This window comes from Pinus tabuliformis, chromosome 6 (assembly GCF_031772625.1).
Source record: "Pinus tabuliformis cultivar Carrire ecotype Pingquan chromosome 6, CPIR1, whole genome shotgun sequence".
Taxonomy (NCBI): Eukaryota; Viridiplantae; Streptophyta; class Pinopsida; order Pinales; family Pinaceae; genus Pinus; species Pinus tabuliformis.
The window spans coordinates 760,516,365-760,541,696 of NC_142292.1; positions in this window are offsets into that span (position 1 = coordinate 760,516,365).

Genomic DNA, 25,332 nt, shown 5'->3' on the forward strand with positions numbered 1-25,332 from the left:
AATCTGCCTTCACGATTGAGTAGATGCGCATGTAATCTGGTAGATCAAGGTGAAAAGCATTCTCACCAATCTTCTCAAGTATCCTAAAGGGTCCATACTTGATAGGTTTTAGCTTTTTACCTTCACCTTGCATTCTGTCCTTGCTGATATACAGCCAGACTTGGTCGCCAGCTTGAAAACTATGCTCCATCTGATGCTTTTCATGCCTAGCCTTGTACTTGGCCTGGCTCTTTTCCAGCTGTTCCTGTACTGCCTAGTGGATCTCCTGGATTTGTTCAATGAACCTAGTTGCCTTGTCTAAATCACTGTGTCTTTCAACCATGGGATCTTTACCAAAGACAAAATCCAAGGGAGACCTTGGTATGAAACCAGAACAGGCCTCAAAAGGAGATCTCTGTGTAGAAGATTGTTTGGCTCCATTGTAAGCATGCTGCACATAACACAAGTGTTCATCCCAAAGCTTAGGATGTTTGCTGCAATATCCTCTCAGTAACTAGATCATCATCTTGTTAACTACTTCTGTCTGGCCATCTGTTTGTGGATGAAAGGCTGTGCTTTTCTTTAATTTGGTGTCCATTAGTTCCCACAGACTAGACCAAAACCTTCCCACAAATCGGGTGTCTCGATTAGATACAATAGAAGTGGGTAATCCAAAATGAACCCATACATGTTCAAAGAATAATTTTGTAGTTTGTTCAGCTGTAATCTGTTTACTACAGGGTATTAAAATGAACATTTTGCTGAACCTATCCACAACAACATATATATAATCACGACCTTTCCTAGATTTAGGCAGTCCCTCAACAAAATCCATGGAAATTCTTTCCCAAGGGTGAGAAGGAACTTGCAATGGAGTGTAGAAGCCTAGTTTTCTGTTGCTGGGCTTGCTTTTACACACATAGCACACCCTTTACATATCTAGAAACTGTCTCACTCATTCTTGGCCAATAGCAGAACCTTTGCAGCTGTGCAACTATTTTACTTACCCCAAAGTGACCTGATATCAGAGAAGTGTGTGCTTCACTAATTATCTTTACTCTCTCAGTTTGTGGAATGCAGAGTTTCTCACAATGGTATAAGAGTCGGTCCTTCACATGATAGTCCAATTCTTCTACTCTTTTGCCTTGAATCAAAGTTGCATATACATCCTTAAAGTCCATGCCCTGAGCATACTATTCTATGTAGCTTTCATGTAACATAGAATGATGCTTAAGTATGGTAGATGCATTTATAATCCCTCTAGATAGCATATCCGCAACCTTGTTATGTATGCCATTTTTATATCTGATGACTAAATGAAATTGTCGTAGAAACCCCATCCATCTAATGTCTTAATTGCTGAAATTTAGTTTGGGAGTGTAGGTATTGAAGTGGTTGATGATTAGTATGTATTACCGTTTCTTTGCCCATTAAGTAATGTTTCCACTTTTTCACACTTTGGAATAATGCATACAATTCTTTATCATATGTAGGATAGTTAGCTACCGTAGAATTAAAAGTCTCAGAATGGTAACATATGGGTTTACCATGCTATGTCAACACTGCTCCCATGGCATAGTCACTAGCATCAGCTTGGATCTCAAATGGTCTTTGTAGGTATGGCAGTGCTAGTACAGGTGTTGCACTAATTTTTTCTTTTAAGGTGTTGAAGGCTTTTTGCTATTTGCCTCCCCACTGAAACACCTTGTTCAATCCTGTCAAAGCATGTAAGGGAGCTGTAATTGAGGAAAAATTTGAAATGAACGTCCTCCAATACTGTGCTACTCCTAAGAATCTTCTCACTTCTATAGCAGACTTGGGTTTAGGCTAGTTTATAATGACTGCCACTTTAGATGGATCTATTTTCAATTCACCTCCCCGTACTATGTGACCCAAATAATTTAGAGAGGTTTTGCCAAATTCACATTTGGAGAGTTTAACATAAAGTTTTTCTCTTTTCAAAACATCTAATGTCTGCTTAACATGCTTTAAATGTTCTTCCCATGTTTTACTAAAAATCACAATGTCATCCAGATATACAATAAAAAAATCATCAAGAAAAGGTCTGAGTACATCATTCATTAATCTCATGAAAGTAGCAGGGGCATTAGTCAAGCCAAAAGGCATAACCAGTGATTCATACAATCCCTGCTTTGTTTTTAAATCAGTCTTCCATGCATCTTGCTATGCAACGCTGACCTGATGGTATCCACTGTGCAAATCTAGCTTGGTGAAATAAACAACTTCCTTCAATTGATCTAAAAGATCATCTATGCGAGGAAGGGGATAATGATTTTTTATTTTTATTTTATTCAGTGCTCAGTAGTCAATGCACATTCTCCACGAGCCATCTTTCTTTCTCACCAAGACAATTGGTGACCCACATGGTGATGTGCTAGGCCTGATGAACCCTTTCTCGAGCAACTCCTACACCTGTCTCTTGATTTCAACATTCTCTAAAGCAGATAACCTATACATCCCAATGTTAGGCAATGGAACATCTTGCTGCAAAATAATATCATGTACTACTCCCTTTGTGGGTGGCAAACCTTTAGGTTCTTGAAACAAGACATCATACTCTGAAACAATCTTTTCTATATCATCTTGCTGATTAGCATTACAGCCCTCAAATACATTGGTTTTATCTGGTGTCTTTTCCTTTACAACCATTAGTAGAAACTGTCTGCATGAATTTATCATCTTTTCATCTGTCCTGAGTTTATGAGAGTATAATTATTCTTGAGCTTATGAGCTTTTACAAAGTTTTCGGTTTCATCTTTAACAAGTAGATACTTGTTCTCAGCTCTATAGAAAATAGCCTTTCTATCATACAAGTAAGGACTTCCTAAAACAATTCCACATATATCCAAAGGAATTACATCTAACTCAACCTCATCTACAAATGCTGACCCAAAAGAAAACTTGAGTTGCACTGTCTAGTCACTTGTAGTTGTTCTTTATCATTCAACCATCCTGATGGGTATGGTTTCTTATGAGGTGTAGTTGTTAATCCCAATTTCTTTACAATTGCTTCAGAAATTAGATTCACTTGTGAGCCACTATCAAACAAAGTATCAATCTTTTGATTTTTGGAAACAACTCGAATATGGAAAAGCTCATGTCTTTTTCTCTCATGTTCTTCATCAATAACAAATTGAACATAACTACTAGTAGATGCTTCAGAATTCTTACCTTTTATTCCTGTGGCTGCAATGATTGTTTCATCTCCCAAGTCTGACCCGAAATCTTTCTAAATAGCTGCAGCAACCTTCTTCTTCTTGCCCTCTAACTTCTTAGGCGTCAGATCTGGATGCATAATCCAATAGTGCTCATCATCATGCCCCTCTTTTTTACAGCGAGTGCATGAAGCTTTGCCTTTTTGTGCAGTGTTAGCCTTCCTTGCTTTCCATTTCTGCTTTCTTTTCTCCTTTCTCTTGCTTACAGTGGGTTGGGATGATGCCCCAACTTCTGGTTTTCCATTCTTTCCTCTAGTTTCTAAATGAGTAGCTTGTACAGATACCTCATCTATACTAGTGGGATTAAACATGAGGATGGTATGCCTCATGTAGTTGTGTAGACCACCAATGTACTTTAAAAGAGTTTCTGGTGAGTCTAATGAGATACCCAACATCAATGCTCTCTTTCTAAATTCTTGAGTATACCCTTGCACACTTTTCCCTTTCAACTGCTGAAGAGTTTTCCAACTCATCAAGGCTTGTTGCATGTAGGCCAATGGATAGAACTACTTTTTGATTGTAGCAACAAATTCACTCGAGACAGAGATGGTCTTACCATGCTTCTTTATATTGGCTTGGGTTCTGCCTTCCCACCAAACCAAGGTAGTGCCTCCTAGGCGTAGGCTTGCCAACTAAATCTTACTCTTGTCTGAGTCTATGTTCTGTACACTGTAATACACATCAATTTGTCTAATCCAATTGTCCAACTTTTCAGCATTTAGCTCTGCATCATATATAGGCAAATCAAATTTAACATCTAGTTTAATCAAGGATGCTTTCTTATTATGTACAAGGCTATTAGGATGTGTAGGAAAGCTTTCTTCTTTCCCTTTCCCTTTTGAGTGGTCATGGGAATGAGATTCATCTTCTTCTTTATCTCGTTTAGAGCCCGATGAATCTTCATCCTTATGCTTTGTAAAGTCCCTATACATTTCTTCTACCATAGACTTTATAGCTAGGAAACTTTCTATAAATTGAGGGTTTGGCCCTATAGAACCTTCCTCTGAAATTGTCTTTCGAGAATAGACTCTCCCAATTTCAGGATTAGTCTCCGCCAACTCTCCTTCTCATAATTTGAGCTTTGATCTAGTGAGCATTCATAGCTAAACCAACACAAGCTTGTCTAACCTTACAACCTAGTGCTCTGATACCACTTGATCTGATAATCACCTTATGAGTGCCATCAGTTGAAAATCTATTAAACAAAAGGAATTACAGACTCATGTGCTGGTGTGTGTGTTCTATGTTATTTAAGCAATGGATCGATCAGATTTCCAATACACAGACATTTAAATGAAAGGACCTCAGAGAAATACAGTAAGCAAACACAAGACACAGGCAATCTTAATAAGGAGTTCACCCTATTCTCCAGGGCTACATCTCCGGTCCAACTTTCAGTGGTGGCCTTGTTTTATTGTGCTTTCAGCAGAGAATTACAATGCAGGGACTCAATGTGAGTTCTCCTGAAGTAGGTTTTTGCTTGGCAGGGTGGTTCTTGGATCCCCCAAGCCACTGGAGTACACAAACTCTTCTTCCTACCAGCTATGTGACCTTCTGGTCTACAGTGGAAAGAACTGAATGTAAGGCTCGATTCAGAGAGATTCCCTTACGGGGTGGCCTGAATCTCTCAAGCTCTAGTGCTCACCACTGCCATTGCGTCAGGTCGGCCCTCTGTCTCGTCCTGTTTTTCTCTTAACTTCCTCTTCTCTGGGTTCTGTATCTCAATGTTCAACTATTCCACTCTGTGTGTTCTGTTTCATTGTTCATGGCTTTTAGCCATTTGAACTCATGCCCGCTCGGTTCCTCTTTCGCCTCTGTCGATTCGCCTTCTGCAGCTGTGCTTGGAGTTCCCTGTTCGACGTCGGCATGAATACTCGGGGAGTGGCCACGTGTCATCATTGGAACAACGCCAGCCTACTCGTCAATTCATTTCTTCGGTTATGTTGTGGATACGTTCTTTCTCCACCATGGCAGTCAACGGATTCAAAATCCCTTTAGAGTGTGGCTTAATTCCCGGTCAATTCCGCTTCTTTCTATCAAGCGCAATCTTAGCCATCCGATCTATGCTCCTCAAGATCCGACATCATACGCACGCCGAGCGTGGTTGACTTGCTCGACCGATAATGCGCGATCAATGGTAGTTTTCTCTCTCCTCCACTGCCACGCGTCAATTGGTGTATGGGATCGCTGCGCTCCTATCCAAAACCTCTTACCGTTCAAGGGCGCCCCGATTAAAACCGTCGGTTTCCAAGGTGTGGGTCCCGCCTTTGTGCTTTAGTGCTTTTCATTTCTCCGCCCGTGATTCTCTGGCTCCCGACATGACTAAGGGCTTAAGGCTCCTCCACTTCGGCCCTATTTTCCCAGCAATGCGTGATTAGTGCTAGGCGCTAATCGCGCATCGAAAATCAGCTCCTTTTCCCAGTCTGGGGCTCCCAGGGGCTACTTTGACCTCCTACGCAGTCTCCATGGGCCTCGGTCAATGCGCTTTGACTGAGGTCCTCGTCGTTCCATGCTGGCTACCATGGCCACTGGTTCAGAGTGTTTTTGATGCTATTTTGGATTTCATTAGAGATTTGTTTTGTCCCAATATAGTCAAGGTTCTTTGACAGTCGTTCATGGATCCGATTCGGATCATGAGGCATTTGAATCCATTTAGCCAAGGATAAACCAAGGAAATATATATCTTGTAACACAATAAACCATAGAATATTTCCCACAAATACCCTCCATAAGCTTCTCCATAAGCTTCTACCCACTGGAACATAAGTAAAGAGAAAAAAAATTAGGCCACATCCTCCTAAATCCTTAGGAAAAGATATTCTTGACCATTTTTCCAAGGCTATACCATTAAGAATAATAGTTCCAAACAAGAGAAAGTGGAAACTAAGTTTATGAATCTTAGAGAGCATACATTTGGGAACAACAATGATGGATATCCAATACATTGGAATTCTTTCCAATACCTAATTCAAGAGAACCAATTGTTCTCCACTGGAGAGAAATATGGGAGCCCATAATTACAGTATTTCTTCCACCCTCTTGATAATCCAAATCTAATTAGACTTCCTATATTTATTTGTATTAAAAAAATAAAGTAATTAAGGCCACCATCCAAATTATTCATTGAAAAGGGGAAAAGGACCTTAGACTATGCATTAAATGCATCACATAGGCCATTCGTAATCAATAAATATTTGGAAATATTTATATCCATACTTATAGCTTTGAAAAATAGTTCAATAGCCTCTTTGTTAGAGATAAGGTATCATATAGCCCCTTAGACACAAAAAATATTTCCATTGATAAATAAAAGGTGTGATTCTTGCATCCTCAAATTATTTCAATCTATTAATCACTTTGCTAGAGAAGTTAGTTGCAATAATTCTACTGAGAGGCCTTTGCGATAATAAAAAACAATAGGGTAGAAATAGGACATCCATGATGAATGCCTTGAGAGGATTGAAAGAACTTGGAAGGGGCCCCATTGATGATAACCTAAAAAGAAATAGATTGGATGCACCCTATGATCTAATTGACCATGGGAAAAGTCATCCCCATTTGTCTCATAATAAGCCTCAAGGAAAGTTTAGTTACCTTAGTTAAAAAATTATTTAGTATGAAACATAAAGGTTGGAATTTTTAACACTATGGAATACTTCCTAGGATACCACCATAACATCATGTATGTCCCCATTCTTTGAGAAATCCAAATTGTTCAACAAATATGAAGACACTCACAACATGCTTCCTCTTCCTAGTAATAATTTTCGATATTAACTTGTAGATCACATTACATTAAGAAATAGGTTGATATTCACCAAAGGAGCATCCGTCATACTTCTGGGGAATACGATAAAAGAAAGTGGAGTTGAAGGTGCCCAATACCTTACTAAAGTAGTGAAGCTCCTTGTTTACTTTGACTAGCCCATCTTTAATCAGATCATTAAATCTCAAAAAGAATTCCATAGGAAATTCATATAGGCTATGGCTCTTGGATTTCTGCATTGACCCAAGGGAAGCCAAGACCTCAGGTTGCTCCACTATTACTACCAAATATTGATTCAATTCATCTAAAAATACTAATGGGAATTTAACCTATAATATTTTTTGGAGAATACATCCTATAGGTTCTTGAAAGAGACAACAAAAATAGTAATCCCTCACAAACGCCTTGTCCTCAAAAGAGTTGTAAATTATGTCATCCTCCACATTTATCTCCTATATTGTATTAATCAATTTCCCATAATTTTCAAATTGGTGGAAAAAGTTGGAGTTGTTATCCCTATATTTCCACCAAATGGCCATACAATTTAGTCTCTATAAGTCTTCTCCCTTGATGAGTAAAGCATTGCAAGTGTCCCCATTGACCAATAATTTGGAGGCATCTCCAAGTTGAAAGTTCTAGTAGCTAGCTCCTTCAACATGTTTTCAAATTGACTCTCAAACTGGATTAGATGAGATTTGGATTTTGCGAAGAAATACTTTAAACCTTTCTTAGAATCCTTTTAAATTATTTTAAGGTTGTCAGCAAACTAACTCATGTAAGAGGAGCTAGAGTGATTCAAAGGCCTCCATAGCCTAGAAACTAAAGCTTTGTAGTCATCTTCCTATAGCCACATAATATTGAATTTCAAAGGAATAGTTATGGTACGAAATCCATGAGATAGGAGAAGAGGATGCACCAATGGTCCAATGAGCCCCAAATAGCCATATTTTATTTTAAATTAAAACCACCATTCAAAAAACTCCTAAAAAACAAGAAACTTGTAAACAAATTTGGAGGTGTTGTCCTCCTGTGTTCGACCATTTTACCAAGTAGCCATTAATTTTGCTAGTTCGATATCCACAAGTCCATGCTTTCTCAAGAAATCAACAAAGTAAAAACTTTTGGGATCTAGCGAAGGATTAGGGGCCCAAATCTCATGTACTAAGAGAGTGAAATTTAAGTCACCAACAACCAATGTTAAAGGGTCATTGAAAGAACATATAGAGGCCAAAGATTCCCAAAAGGGATTTTTTAATCATAATTCCCATAAACATTTAAAAGATAAAACTCATATATTTGATTTTTTATGGTAACTTTAGAAATTTATATTAACTCAAAAATAGAATTACATGTCTATCTTTTTTGTTTGTTTGTTGGTCTAGCACTAGGGAAACCAAACTAGTGATGGAAAAGAGAGTTTTTGTTTAAAAATAAAAATAAAAAGAATTGGTTATATTAATTGCTTCTCAACATGACAGTATCTAGATAACATTATAAAATAGCTAGTCAAACATAAACAATAGTACAAAACCAACTAACATAGATTGATAACATAAAGATAACAAAAGAAAAATATTGAGTTGCAAAAAAGAGAGTCGTCAGGGTGACTAAAGAGGAGGAAAATACTTCTATTAGTTTTTAGGGTCCCTAGAGAGGTTGGTCCTTTGTCTTTATTTAGTAGGGCCTCAATGTCTCCATGCTCAAGGATCAAGTTACGATATTCCAATTGTAGTTCATCTAGTTGCGTCATAATCTCCTTCTTGTCCTCATTACATTCCATGGGGACCTTTCTAAGAAAATATGTGATATTTAGTATAATTCAATTATGCACAAATATCGAATCTAGCACCCTTGTGTGTGACCCAGATTAGGCACCCAAGTGGTATCTGAAGCTAGAAATCCTTCATTAGTATATTCGTACCTGTCTAAATGGAACTCAACATTAGCTTGATCAATTTATTGTTGAATAATCTTTGGAGTTTGGGATTGATATCATATAATAGCATTGTGCACTGAAAGGTGAGTGCAAGGGCTCCCTTCCATCGTACTTGCGGATCCTCTATGGCTCCTAAACATTTCACGCAACTTGGAGAAAGGTGTAGGGGAGAAAGTGAAAGACTAAGGGAAAAAGGGGTTGGTAGATAACACAAGAAAGGAACGAAAATCAAGAAGAGGACTAAAAGGAAGTACTCGTATGCCTAAAGTAAGTTGAGTGGCAAGGGAAAGGAAAAGAATAATAGGCCTATGAGAGGGTATCATAGAATCCAAAAAAGAATGAAAGTTGAGAGAACTCTGTGTGAAGAAAACAACCTTGAAGCAGAGTGTCAGCTACAAAGACACTATAAACAAGATAAAACCAAAATTTTTTGCTAGCATAAAATACCACTAACTATGGAGGATATAACATTCCAAGTTCACAATAGAAGATTGATATACATGATAAATGTCATCATCATGAGAATTTCCAATGAATCTAATTAGACTAATTTATAAAATAATATTGATTAAAAATATAAAATATAAAAATAAAGCGGTATATGTTTTTCTTCTTAAATTAATTAAATTATATATCATATTTTAGTTAAGAATGAAGTAGAAAAATGTTGGGAAAAAAATAATTAAAATTTTAGTGATTCAATAGTTTACAATTAATTATACATGTTTATTGCAAATTGTGAGTTTAATTAAATTTATTTAATAATAAATAAATAAATGAATGTAGAAACAAAATTGTTTTACATTCATTTAATTTTATGGTTAAGATTTTTATTTTAATTATATTACCAAAAAGTTCTATATATATATATAAACATTCTATTTCACATTATTATGAATAATGTATATAACATACTTGGATAATACTTTCCATCCAAGAAATCAATACCCCTTTTATAGTACAAAGCTAAAATTAAAATTGTTATCTCTAAACTATTTAGGGAATACATAGCCTAGGAATAGAAAATAATATTATAATAATGTATTACTCATAAATTGGGCACACTCTAGAAATAGAACAACAATGGGAAAACAAAAAATAATAGAGAAACTAGAGCTTTTACCTTTAGTTCGACATTCTTACAAGGCGAGATGTAGTTTGGCATAGGTCTTCAGGGATGAGGATGGGGTTGGTCTAATATCCCTTTGAGGCCCATGTTTTTACCTTTTTTACGCATGGATTTGCCCTCCTGACACCTTCTTCATTGATATGATTATATCGAGGACTCCCTTAATGAAGGCCTCAAATTTTCCTTTGAGAATGGTTAGTTGGTGCCTCCCCTATACTATATTTTCACGTTGAATAATTATGGATTGAGCCACCATGGATTTAGTCATCTAGTACATCTCTTACAATAAGAAATATTTCATTTCTCTATTCCTAGAATTTACAAGGTCACAATTCCATTCCTGGGCCTTGGTTATCATTACCTATGGATCACACAACTTCTTGGATGCATTGAACCTATGTATCAACATCATTGATGGCTTCATTGCCAAAAAAAAAGAATATATAAAAGGATTGGCTCTTTTCCCACACCATAACGTGCTTTTCTTGAGTGACATTGTGCTAGGTCCACCCCTTTAATTTAACCTTTCATTTGGTTGCTAGAGTGTGCCTCTGCCCTACTTAATAAGTGCTCAGAGGAGCCATGGAAATAAAACAAAAAATGCTAGGTATTATTAGAGCCCATAACCACTCTTCCACTGGACTATGTGAGTATTGTGCCAAACCCCTAACAACTCAAAATGACATAATTACCCCCTTCATAGAAAATTTTAAGGGTGAATTTTCACCCATGAGAAAAATTGTTTTGTTTTTATTTATTTTATTTTTATTTTGGTTGGGAAAATGATTTTCAAAGAGGGATTTGGCTATGTGTAGCCCAATAATTATGTAAAAAAAAAGTATTTGTACAAACCTTAGCCCATAGTAATTTGAGAGAGAACACCTAAAAAATCGATTTCACCTTCCAAAATCCAAACTATATCCTCCTATTATACCTATTTTTAATGTAATGGAAATTATTGGAATTTATTTGGCCCTAGTTTTATGAAAATGGAAATTATTTTGAGTTATTTTACCCTATTGAATTTATGGTCACTCATTCAAGTTTTCTATTAACTCAATTTTTTTGGAATGTTGTTTTTTTCTAGTAACATTTAATCACAATTCATAGAATTGAGGGTTTATAGGGGATCCATTTCATACCTACCTAAAATACAATGGAAATGGAGGTTGAGATGAAAATTGAATTAATTTTTCCTTTCTTCCTCACTACCACAAGTTACAACTACCCTGGGCTTCTCAACCATGTGCATTTTAATTTGGTGAGCACCCATATCTTAGCTCTTTGAATCTCCAAATGAGTTCAAAGATAATGGGTTTTGTTGAGAGAATGGATTTAGTTGAGTTTGAGATAGTTTACTTTTGCAATCAATTGTTGCTTTGTTCTAAGAGCATCTACAAATATCTATAGAAATCTGTTTCCAATATTTTACTACTAAATAAGTTGTCATTAGAGCTAAAAGAATTATGATTAGATGTTAAATGTACCAATTGCTTTAGTATTCCTTAAATTTTGTATGAATTATATAGATAAGATGGATTCTTAAAATTTAGGGTTAATTTGAGTTTTTTATTAAATTTATGTTATAATGTCGTTTTTTCTAGATTAAATGTGTCTATTTCCTATGTCTGGATTAAATTGAACTTGTAAATGTGCATCAAGGGATCAGTTAGGAAAGCTCAAAAGAACCCTATTGTTAAGTACATTTTTTGTGGATTGATGACATTTATTCTTTTTAATTTCTCTTGCCTTCCATTGCAGATGATGTATTTTTTTAATATTATTACTATCATTCTTGAAAATGGCTCTAAAATTTTGGTGTGCTAAGGATAAATGGTGTGACCTCCCCTTAAAATTACTCAAAACTCAACTATAATTTACGAGTAATTTTTTTTTAATGTAAATGATATGAATAAATTATTGTGAACTTTTCTTCACAAAGGTAGACATATTGTCTTTTGAGTTTCTCTTTACCTCTTCAGTCAATAAGAGTTATTATATAATCTCTGCGTGAGATTTGACTTGTCACCTAGGTTTGAATAATGTTGCATGGAAATTTACATATATATTCCTTTTATTACACAATGTTTTCTCCTTCAATTTTGGTCTATTATCAAATGAGGTGTTAGCCTAGCCAACCCTTCTTCATAGTCTAAGGATGGAATTATTGTTTTTGTCCTTATAAAATTATATCCACATTAAAATGGTTGGCATTATATTGGTGGACCTTATATATATATATATATATATATATATATATATATATATATATATATAGATACATACATACACACATATAGAATGCTTGCACATATGTAGCCATGGTTGATGATTTATTCCTGTTGTTTTATCTACCAAAGAAGATTTATTTTATATCTCCTTTGATGATTGAATATTCTGGAATCCTTGAGGGATTTCATGGCTACCATGTGTCTCCATGAAGGCCTCACAACCTTCGACCCATGTTTCATATGTTACAATGGGAAGTAAGGTCAACAACATGATCATCTCTTTGACATGTGGTAATCTTGATGACAATGATTTGATTATGGTTGAATCTATGGCGATTACAATTATGACTTAGTTAAAGTAACTACCTAGTTGAAGATCCTCTGTCACTTTGGCCTCATTTTTAATTGCACCGGTTTGGGAACGAGCTATGAAACTAGGATAATTAGAGTAGTAAACTAGGGTTTTTCTTTGGAATTTGAAGATTTACACAATTCATTCTACTAGTGTTTCTCCGAACTTTGAGAGGAAGAGAATTTAGTTACAGACTGAGGTAGGGTTTCACAACCAAGTCTCAATTCGATCTTTACCCTTGTATATTTTAACTTTTTTTGATACATATAACATGATTTGTAGCTATGACTAAGGTTTTGAGTATTTTAGACAACTAGTTTTTGATTCTATGCTTAATCATGTTTATTTGAATGTGCAATTCAAACCTTGGATTTTCATAAGGGCTTTTGTTTATGACACCCGTCTTCTCTAGTGTTCTTAGAAAATTCACTCAAATTCTTTTGGTTTTTTCAAGGTAAAATTCTTCAGAATCTAATCTGATGTTCAAATCCTAACTCACCTTCTTTTAAAATTCCATACTTATTAAATATTGATGTACCTTCATTTTGAAGTAGGGACTTAATGCAAAGAATTCACTTCCCTTTTTCAAAGGTAGAAATTCTAGTTTCCATGAAAATTCTTCTACATTTCTTTGTAATAATTTCCTAAGAATTTTAGGGAATAAACTAAGGATATTTTCTTATTTTTCTGCAGGTTATTTTTTATTGAACTGGGGTTTTTGGTCTGACATTTTATCGAATTATATATACTCACAATTTCTCCTCCTTTCACAATGGCTTCTACATGTGCTCATTTACCTATATCTTTTACAAATTATCTATGCCATTAATAGACTTCAACTTTTTCGATTCACATGAAAATTTATTGAGTTTAGGGATTTACAAAGAGGTCCTTAACTGGATCAAATTACACTTCTTTGGTTGTGTCATTATTTGGAAATTTTAAAGTATGTGGGGAAATTGCTTGTTTTTCTATAGGATTTTTCATAAGAATTGCATTTATACAAAGTGTGATTTACCCCTTCTATTAAGTCTCATATTTTATTAATTTGAATTTTGATATATGGCCAATAATTATGTGGTTGAGAATGTAAACTCTACATATTTCATTTATGGAATAGAAAATGCATCTTGTTGTCTTACAATTTATTGTACATATCAGTAATATATGTATACCCAAGAAGGGTTTTCTTTATCTTATGTATAATTTGAGGTGGATGCCTTTAAAGCCAGAGAATAGATTTTTCTTCTTTTATTTTGGGTAAAACATAACTATGTAATTATTTTTCGTTTTAAAGTTATCATTTTTCATTATATTCTTAGTTGGGGTTTGTACACCCTTAAAATTTGGTTTTGTTCTAATTACCCAATGAGCATGTAATTAATTTTCTTGTGTACTTACATGCAACTTACCATGATTATTTTGGTTTTCATGGCATTAGTATTCTCTTTTTTTATTATTCATGGACACAATATTTTATTTCACTGCATTTTAATATTGTTTTTTTGATATTAGCTTCATAGTAGATCTATAATTATTAATTTAAGTCACTGAGCTCGAAACTAGGCCAAGGAATTGGAGGACTCCTATCATGGGAGACCACCAAGAATTATATTTAGGCTCTATTATTAATTTTTTCTAGGAATGTTTTTGCTTTGCCTAATCAACATAGTTCCCTTCCTTGTTGTGGCTTGCAATAGCTAACTTGGGCATAACTTTCATGGTCATTACTTAACTATATTGTTTATTATATTATAATAATTCTATCTTTCTACCATAAATGTGTTTTCATTAAATATATGCATGCATATTTGTAACTTTCCTGTAGTTATTAAAATCATAGTCAACTACAACAAGAATTTCATTTGTTTCACAATAGTTTTATGTATAGTTCTTCTTCTTTAGCATTCTTCTACCTTAGCCTCATCATTTTGTTTTCTATTCACAACCACTTTGTGTCGGTTTCCATGGTTAGTTCATGGTTAGGGTTCTTGTTCAAACCCCTAAACAATGTCTTCTATCTTGATGCTTCTAGATTTCCTACAACAAATTAGTCCAAATACACACATAGATATAAATATTTTCATTACAAGGAGGTTAGAAAAGTTCATCCATTCACTTACTAAAAACGTATAAAAAACACTAAGAGTTACACTTGGATTTCCTACTTAAAACCACTCATAGCTCTAAACTGCAAAATGAATGAATTTAACATAGATTCATTTCCATGTAGTCATATATACTTATCTAGAAAATCCTTGAAAATAGATTAAAGGCCTTTGTATTACTCTCAGTGATGAACTACACCTTTTAGTAGTTCCCACCAAGCTCTACTCCTTACTTCCAAAAGAACAAATCAATAGTTCTTTTCCAAGTCACACCACCTTAACCCTTAGGAACATCATGCAAATTTTTTAGATATAGATACAATATTTCTTTCCCATTATCCCTTTTATTATTATTTAGAATGTCTTTATCTCCCACAATCCTTTTTAAATTAGTTCCACCCCACAAAAGTTATCTCTAGTCATGAAATTTCTATAGAAATTTTGAATAATTTAACACATATTCACAGAGATTATCCTGATCATACAATTATAAGTGGAACATGTATAAAACATTATCTCCTCTACGTTGATCATCAATTTACAGAAGCAGAAACATTCACAGACACACATAGAAGCATCAATCAAACTCATTAACACAGTATGTATCCCGGGGAAAGCATCTCGCTAAAAATCCCACACTATCTGTATATTATATTGATTGAATCATGTAACATTACAAAGTACAATGCTTATCACAAGAAATCCAGTACCAAATCCACCTGTTACACACAATACAGCTCAGATCTGATCTCCAAATCTATTCCACTGCATGCATGCCTCCCCAGCTCAATACCTGCTCAAGAACTGATGTAAATGGTTTACCAAACTCGTATTTGACCTACAAATAATCACTCACACTCTGTTGGACGTGAGCACAAGCTACAATTCTTGATATTGGCCAATTCATTGGCATACTCAATCCCTCTGATTGTGCAAATCATCATGCATAGCTATAGTCACAACTGATAGCAATCTAATCCTCTAATACATGTCCCTGCTGAACTAAACATGCACTGACATGAAACTGAGTTAACTGATGTATTCTATAGTTGCATTATGAGTTAATAACTTGTGAATTAATTAATAACTAATTCACCCAACTCATCTCTAGTCTATTGATTAGTTAGACTAAATACAACCGGTTTAACAAAGCTAAACTGAACACAACTCCATCAACTGCACCTCCAGTCCACTAAACTCAACTCACTTGAGTTCTAACTGAAGTCCTGCATGCAAATATTAGTCATCATATAGGTAACCACGTATTTCCCTCTGGGATCTGCATGTACCACATCCGTAGCTCATCCTGAAGTGCTCGAAGAGAATAAGATCAAGTTTATAGTCCAAATATTATTATGAGACAATAATATTTTACTTTTCTATTTTTGACAGCCATTCTAAAAATAGACTTTGATCACTCACACTGTGATCACTCACACTGTGGTCACCCACACTGTGATCACTCATACTGTGATCACCCACACTGTGATCATCCACATTGTGATCACTCATACTGTGGTCACCCACACTGTGATCAAAAATAGAACTTGCACCATAATTTGCCTGCGGGCCCACTTAGTGAAGGCGACTCTTTTCACTAAGCTCCATCATCTTGTTGCATTCTCAACAAGCATTTCTTGTTGTACACTTTTCAACACTCCCTCTCAACAAGAAAGGTTTCCTCTCAAACCCGATCCTGAAACTCTGGAATGTTCTCCATGCAACACATCTGGCTGGTCCACTTGCTCTGTCATCAAAGTCTTTGACTGCTATTGCCTCTGTCGACTGAAAACTCTGCATCTCTGTGCTCTTTAGTATCTGATTTCTCTAGCCTTTGTCACTTTGATCTCTGACTGCATCCATGTTGCTGCTGGTTCTATATCCCAGCATTGCATCTGCACTGCACCTCCCAACTAACCTCCGTGTTGGGCTAGAAACACCCTTTGATGCTGAAGCTCTACATGCTGCTGACAAGTGCTCCCTCTCTGACATCTGTGCTACTGCAACATCTCCATGCATCTCGCACCATTGCACACCTCTCTGTGCCACCTAGCACTATGCAAAACACTTGTGCCTCTCGCATTGCTGCAGCTTGCTAGCTATGCGCTGTCCTGGGATTCCCTACACTATCGCTCTCTCTACCACTCCATCCGCATCTGTCTCTACCCAATCAGTCAAACCCTGCTACTACACATCTAGGGCTCCCGTAGCAAGGTCTCATCTAAGAGGTTGGGTACCTCAAGGATCTTGCCCCTCCTCCTTGAGACGATCAATCCACATCACCCCACCTCCTACCTGGAGGTATGGCTGCATGCGATCCCTCTGCCCACCTGGCTCGAAGTTTCCCCCTACTGCAGGTCTCTGCATGAGTAGAGGTCTCTACTTGATCTCCTCTCATATTCCCTTGTTGTGGCTGCTCCACAACCTCCTGAAGCTGTTGCACCAATTGTGGCTCCTCCACAATCGTCTGAGACTTCTTCTGGCTCTGCATGTTGAAAGATAACATACCTTCCCTCTCAACCACCAAGTCTCCATCAATTGCCTCACTGCTCAAGGCTTCGCATGCATCTTGAACCTCAAGAGCATACAGGTTCTTGACCCGTGAACCAATCTGCTTCACTTGTCTAGTGATGATGTGTCTAAGGAAAACCTTTCCCTTACTGAAGACTACATCATAGCCTCTGTCTTCCAGCATCACGATCGACACCAAGTTTCTCTTCAGTCCTAGTACATACTGGACATCGGTCAAGGTAAGGTGAACTCCATGATCCCTCTGAAAAATAATCGTGCCTACACCTGAGACACTATACTTCTCATCATTACCCATCCATATGAGTATCTGGAGATCTTTCTCCTCCAAAAGTACTGAACAAACTTTTGTCATTGGTCATGTGGAAAGAAGCTCCACTGTCAAGAAACCAACCACTTCCCATCATGGATGAAACCATGCATGCGAAGAGTGTGAAATCCAACTCAAACTGTGAAGCAAGTGCCTCACCTTCAGATCCTTCCCCGGATGCCTTCTTGGACTTCTTCTTTGGGAAATTAGTAGCATAATGACCCAACTCATGACAATGAAAGAATCTCGCCTTCGCCTTGTCAACCTTCTTCCCATCATTGGAAGAATTGGATTCGGAAAGAGAAACCTTCCCCTTCCCCTTCTTCGCCTTACTCGCTAAGGCACAGTTCTCCTCATCCTGCATGGATGAAGAACTGTCTCCGGTGCGCCGTCTAATCTCCTCATGCATCAAATCCGACCATAGTCGTTTCCAATTCAGTAGTTTCTCCCTTCCATTCACTGAGTCCTGGTAGCTATGCCAACTCTTAGGAAGGTCAAGGAGTGTTAGACTCACCATCCTCATCCGATAGTCACCCCCACACTTCCCAGCTCATCCCGGCATTGGGTGAACTTCGTGAGATACTGGGGCATACTGTCTCCATTCTCACACTGAATGTTTCTGAGTTTTATCTCTTTCTTTGGAATTAAATTCGAATTCCACTAGCTCAAAACTCAACCGCTTCTAATCTAGAATTCGTGAGAACACAATATTTCTCGTATAGAGATTGACTGTATGGGCACTCACCGGATATCTCACCTTCCAAAAGAGAATGAATCCAAAGGCTACCTGGCCCGATTACAGACTCTGCCTGAAGAAATAAAATGTAAACACTTTCTGAATAATAGATCCGATGATCGATCCTCGCTTGATATCCTGCAAAAATCTCTTCTACAAATCAAGCAGCTCTGATACCATGCAGAAATTTTGAATAATTTAACACATATTCACAGAGATTATCCTGATCATACAATTATAAGCGGAACATGTATAATACATAATCTCCTCTACGTTGATCATCAATCTACAGAAGCAGAAACATTCACAGGCACACATAGAAGCATCAATCAAACTCATTAACACAGTATGTATCCCGGGGAAAGCATCTTGCTGAAAACCCCACACTATCTGTATATTATATTGATAGAATCATGTAACATTACAAAGTACAATGCTTATCACAAGAAATCCAGTACCAGCTCCACCTGTTACACACAATACGGCTCAGATCTGATCTCCAAATCTATTCCACTGCTTGCCTGCCTCCCCAGCTCAATACCTGCTCAAGAACTGATGAGAATGGTTTACCAAACTCGTATTTGACCTGCAAATAATCACTCACATTCTGTTGGACGTGAGCACAAGCTACAATTCTTGATATTGGCCAATTCATTGGCATACTCAATCCCTCTGATTGTGCAAATCATCATGCACAGCTATAGTCACAACTGATAGCAATCTGATCCTCTAACACCTGTCTTTGCTGAACTGAACATGCACTGACATGCAACTGAGTTAACTGATGTATTCTATAGTTTCATTATGAGTTAATAACTTGTGAGTTAATTAATAACTAATTCACCCAACTCATCTCTAGTCTATTGATCAGTTAGACTAAATACAACCATTTTAACAAAGCTAAACTGAACACAACTCCATCAACTGCACCTCCAGTCCACTAAACTCAACTCACTTGAGTTCTAATTGAAGTCCTGCATGCAAATATTAGTCATCCCATAGGTAACCACGTATTTCCCTCTGGGATCTGCATGTACCACATCCGTAGCTCATCCTGAAGTGCTCCAAGAGAATAAGATCAAGTTTATAGTCCAAACATTATTATGAGACAATAATATTTGACTTTTCTATTTTTGTCAGCCAGTATAAAAATAGACTTTGATCACTCACACTGTGATCACTCACACTGTGGTCACCCACACTGTGATCACTCATACTGTGATCACCCACACTGTGATCATCCACACTGTGATCACTCATACTGTGGTCACCCACACTGTGGTCACCCACACTGTGGTCACCCACACTGTGATCAAAAATAGAATTTGCGCCATAATTTGGCTACGGACCCACTTAGTGAAGGCGAATCTTTTCACTAAACTCCATCATCTTGTTGCATTCTCAACAAGCATTTCTTGTTGAACACTTTTCAACAATTTCTTGGTGGTTTGTACAATCAATAGTTCAATTGTGGTAAAAATATGATTTTTCTTCTTTTGTTCCTACCCCTTCTTGGGAATAATTGGTTTCAACTATTTTTATGGAAGCTAGGAGTCTAATCTCACACGATAACCTTTAATATATTTTCAAGAATGATAACACAAAAAATCATTTTTTTTATTCAAAAGAAATATTTACATTCTCACATCTTATCACTTATCCCACTTTGACTTTTTAGCCACACGTTCAATATTAAAGACACAAAAATGAGTTTCCTAGGGGTATTATACATGGAATATGGATATATACATATGAAAATGAAACAACAATTAACTTATAATAGATGAATACCATACCATTTTTTTAGGTTGGTAAACATGATTATAATATTAGATTCAAATCCATGGTTGTATTTGAATCCATCTCTAGTCCTCACTTCAAGTCACTTTGCTTTAGGTTCTAAGTTTCTCATTGTTGCTAGATGCATTGTTGTTGGTGTTGATTTAGTGACTAAGTGAGTAAGTGGTTTACTTCTAATACATAATTTATGCTAAACAAGTTTACATTATAGAAAGAGATCCTTATGCATATCTTACAGGTATGACCTATACATAATTGTTACCTTCATTACACTACTTGTGATGTCATGTTTTAGTAGTTATTAGAACTCTTGATATACTCTTTTTTGATACATAACAAGGCCTCTCCAAATTCTCTATTATAATTCATATTATAATGTTTAAGATACAAAATACTAATAACTATTACATTGCTCGAAACACTCTATGATGCATTCATTGCCTTGAAGTATATTAACTACATATTAATAATTACAAAACTAGAGACATACACATATTTATAATAAAGGTATATATTATACCTTGTAGTCGAGATACATGATTTAAACATGAACTACTTGAATTGTACCTATATTTATCTTGAGTTTATATGGTTTCACTTCTAGTATTAGTTCCAATTTCTTTGAGCCATAGCTCCCTAGCTCCAAGAGCCCATACTAGCATGATTTTTGCCATGGTTATTGATACTAGCTACTATTATTAGAAAGGGTTGGTAGATTTAGAGTGATCAAAATTTGAAAGATTCATCATTTATATCGATAAACCTTTTTTTAGTGGCATATTTCATGGAATAAAACCCCAATGAACTAGTTTGACCTTAATTGTTTTAATATTGGTCATTTTTTCTTTAATAAAAACCAAACTTTAAGTAAGAAACTCTGTAAAAATAAAAATAACCATTGATTGAGAAACCAATATAAGCATGAGTCATTGCAAAATTACCTCATTACATCCATTAAAAAATTTGATATTTTTAATAGGAATGATCAATCTTGCAACCATTCAAATTTAAAAACCAAACTTTAAGTAAGAAACTATATAGAAAATAAAAATAACCATGGATTGAGAAACCAATGTAAGCCAATGTAAGCACGAGGCCATGCTAAATTACCTCATTAAATCCATAAAAAAATTGATATTTTTAATAAGAATCATCAATCTTGCAACCATTCAAATTTAATAGATAAAACATAAAGTTAAATATATTAAAGATAACATTAATTAAAATTTTTTAGTGAAGAAAAGTAGGTATGGAGATATGGACTGGAGAGAAAGAAAAAGAAAAAAAGTATGTCACTTACTTGTAAGTAGTTGAGAACATATTGGAATCGTAGTTCTCTCTAGATGGTGTTCTTAGGATTATTGATCTAGTAGGAATGCAACATCTTAGTCAATTTTATTTAATTAAATGACTTACAAAAATATGGTTTGGTTCATTCTTAGGATTATTGAATCATAATTGGACTAATAAAATTGCAGCATTTTGATCAATTTTATTTAATTAAATAATTTCTTAAAACATGATCTTACATTAAATACATTATTTATATCTAAACCTATAATGTGTCTAAAAATACAAAATTCAATTTCATTTCATTGAAAAATTTAATATATAACAAATTTTACAACAAAAACTAATACAATATTTACTCATAAAAATATAGCCACAAACCTTAAAAAAATGTGACCACCCCACTATGTAGTAATAAACATATTACCATATAATTTTATAAGAAAACTATACCGGTACCCAGAAGAGACTAATAACATAATTAACTATAATGTGAATCTCCACATATCATCTGTCTTTCTCCACAAACCTATATTCTTTAAAAAAAAATCAACATTGTTTCCATGTTTTATTAATATAAAATAAGACAAAATATCATTATTGGTTTATTGATTCGGCATAGTTCAAATATATTTAATTTATATTTAAATATATTTATACTTTATTTAAGGATATAATTACGAGAGTCAATGTTGAGTAGGCTTATCTGTCATATCTAATGTGTATTTGAAAAAATATTAAAATATATGTTATGTAATTTGTATAACATTTAAAAATATAATTTATACAATAAAAATATTATTTCTTCTATTAATAGAAAAAATTACATATTATTTCTTCCATCTTAAAATAAATTACAAAAATTTAATCTCTTAATTCATTTTATATTTATTATACAATAAAAAATTACATATTATTTCTTCTATCCTAAAATAGTTAAAAAAATTTAATCTCTTAATTCATTTTATATTTATTTTATTTTATATTATTTCTATATTAGATTAGTGATTAAAATAAAGCTATTAATACATCGTGAATTGAACTTATTTGACTTCTGTTCTTATTGGAACTAATTTCATTTCAGTCAGTGGGAGGGCATCACAAGAGCTATATATCCGGCTTTGAAGTATGGGCTCACCTCCTCTCCATTGTATCCAGACTCTGTTACAGAAAGGACGGAGGTTCTAATAGCCTGCAATATCTCTAATTGAGCTTGTGATAAAGGGAGCATTTGCATGATGAGATGCAGTTGAAGAACTCAACGAGGATTGCGCCTTTCTCTCATTAAGTAAATTGTGGCTTCACTGCCCAAAATATTTTGACGCTATTTTTTATCATTGACTACCTGTAAATGTTGTGTTTCTGTTCTTCTGAAATCAACAAAATGTGTTTCTTTTTATTCAGTACGTTTATTAAAAATAATATTTTTTTTAACAAATAAGAAATTTAATAACTATATGTATAGATAAATAGTTATTAAAAATAATATTTTTTAAAAAATAGGAAATTTAATAACTATATATATAAATAGTTTGTGAAGATTAATGTTTTTAGTTATTGATCACAATTTCATATTTATTCTTTTTACTTAAAAAACCATAATAATTCAACCTATCAAATAAACCAGTTCTCTGATGGTGCTGAATCCATTTCCACCATAAAAAAGCAATTATTTTTTTTCCCAGCGAATTTTTGGCCTCCATAGACAACTTCTAAATAAATTAGTGAACCAAATGACAATTATTCAATATACTAAATCTAGATAATAAAATGATAGTTAAGCTTTACTAATAACTATTATAATAATGAAATAAATGCAATACATCAAAAAAATATCTTATAACCTTAAGACTAATTTTATTAATTATCAACATAGATCCATAATCACGGGTCTAACATGAATCAAGGGGAATCAAATTTCTTCAACTTATTTTAGAGTGCAAAAAATAATGTGTAACTTTTTATTCTTTAAATTGTAGTTTTGAATGCTATAGAAATCACATAACATGTGCATTGAGTGATTTTATGAGTGCATATAAATTAGTTTTTTGCTATTAATATATTTTTAAGTATACATCAACATTAATTCATATTAAAATATTTTATTCATAACTCACATTTGATATTTTATTCAATAAAACATTAAAATATTTTCTTAATATTTTAACTTTTTTTTTCTATATATAAATATCTATGAAGTTGATATCACATGTTAAAATACTTTTGAAAATATAAAGGTTTAAACATCTTACTCACTTTCCATTTGTTTTTTTTAACTTCTAATTACTTTACATGAAATTATATTAGGTCATATAGACAACTAATTCATATATATTTTTTTCTTTTTTATTATAGTCTACATTTCTTTTCTATTTATAAAATATTAAAAAAAAAATGAATATACTTCCACATCACCTTCACACTCGGTTGTAAAATAAACCTCTTGGCTCAATGTTTTTATTTATAATATTTGTATAATAGTATTAATATTAATATTTACAGATTATTAGAGTTATAATATAGTATTATATTATTCTAATATTAATATTAATATTATAATTTTATTATTTATATTATTTATATATGGTATTAATATTAATATTCCAAATTTAAACACATTTTATTAATTATAATTACAATTTTTTAGTGTTAATATTTTTATGTATTTTTTAATATTGATATTTATATCAATTTTTATAACATTATAGTAATAATATTGATATTTATATTAATAATAATTTATTATTAATATTTATATTATTTATATATATTCTTATAAGATTACAATATTAATCATAATTTTAGAAAATGAAATGTTGGTATCTTAACCTCTCATGGGTGTAACGTTTGTATATAATGTTTTGGACAAACCTATCAAAGGACAATCAATCTTTTTTACTGGGGAAGGAGAATTCCATGACAACCCATAGCCCCTCGTGTTGCTGAAAAAACATTCCTTAATTACCATAAAATGGCCCTTGAAGTTTGGGACCAAAGAATAATAGAAAAAATGTTAATAAATAGAGAACCATTGAGATAGTTGAAGAAGAGGGTGGCCACCATTTCCCCCTTAGGAAGCGATGGTCTCCATTGTGTCAAGTTCCCTCATTAAATGGGAAAATGTATGGTAAATTTGGTTCTTAATGAGTTGCATGTCTTCATGAAGAAGTTTTCCTACTTTAACAACCGAGTAGACATGTATGTGCTACTGGAAAGTATCTTTTTTCTTTTTGTCCATGATTTGATCCATTGTATCCTCTTTAATGTAGTTAAGATTGAATTTTGTGGGGTCCATATTTCCCAGAGAGGTAGAAATATGGTCAAAGTAGATCCACATTAACTATTAGATACAAGCCAAGGAAAAAGGTAATAATTAATTCAAAATCATTTTCATCCATGGGATTTATGGTTTTGTAATGCCTATTTTAATAGCTACAAAAACTTTTTGACATAAGCCAAAAATTTGGAATCCCCCATTTTTGTTTTCAAGTGTTTAACATTTCCATATTTAAAATTATTGGAATCCTCTTGATAGCCGGAGTTAAAAAAGTAAGGGTAACCTCACTTGTTCATATTTTAAAATTGCATAGTGCATCACACCTACTCTACATCTTCCATCACACTTCCTTAGCGCAACACAATTCTCCCTCATAGCATAGTGTATCCCATCTTCTCAATGCAACGCAATCCATCATGATATTGTAGCACATCGTTTAGTGCAGTGCATCACGTTAATGCTTGTTGCACTCTTTCTTGTGAAAGGGAAATTATGGCGCATTTAACACACTTCACGCATGTGAAATTCTATACATACACTCTCCCCCAATCTATTTTTAAATTTCATCTTTGTTACAAGAGTCCCTTGTTCATCGACACCTCACATCGTATCAATGTTGTTCCTATCCTCCTGAGTTGCGCACCACCTCCAAG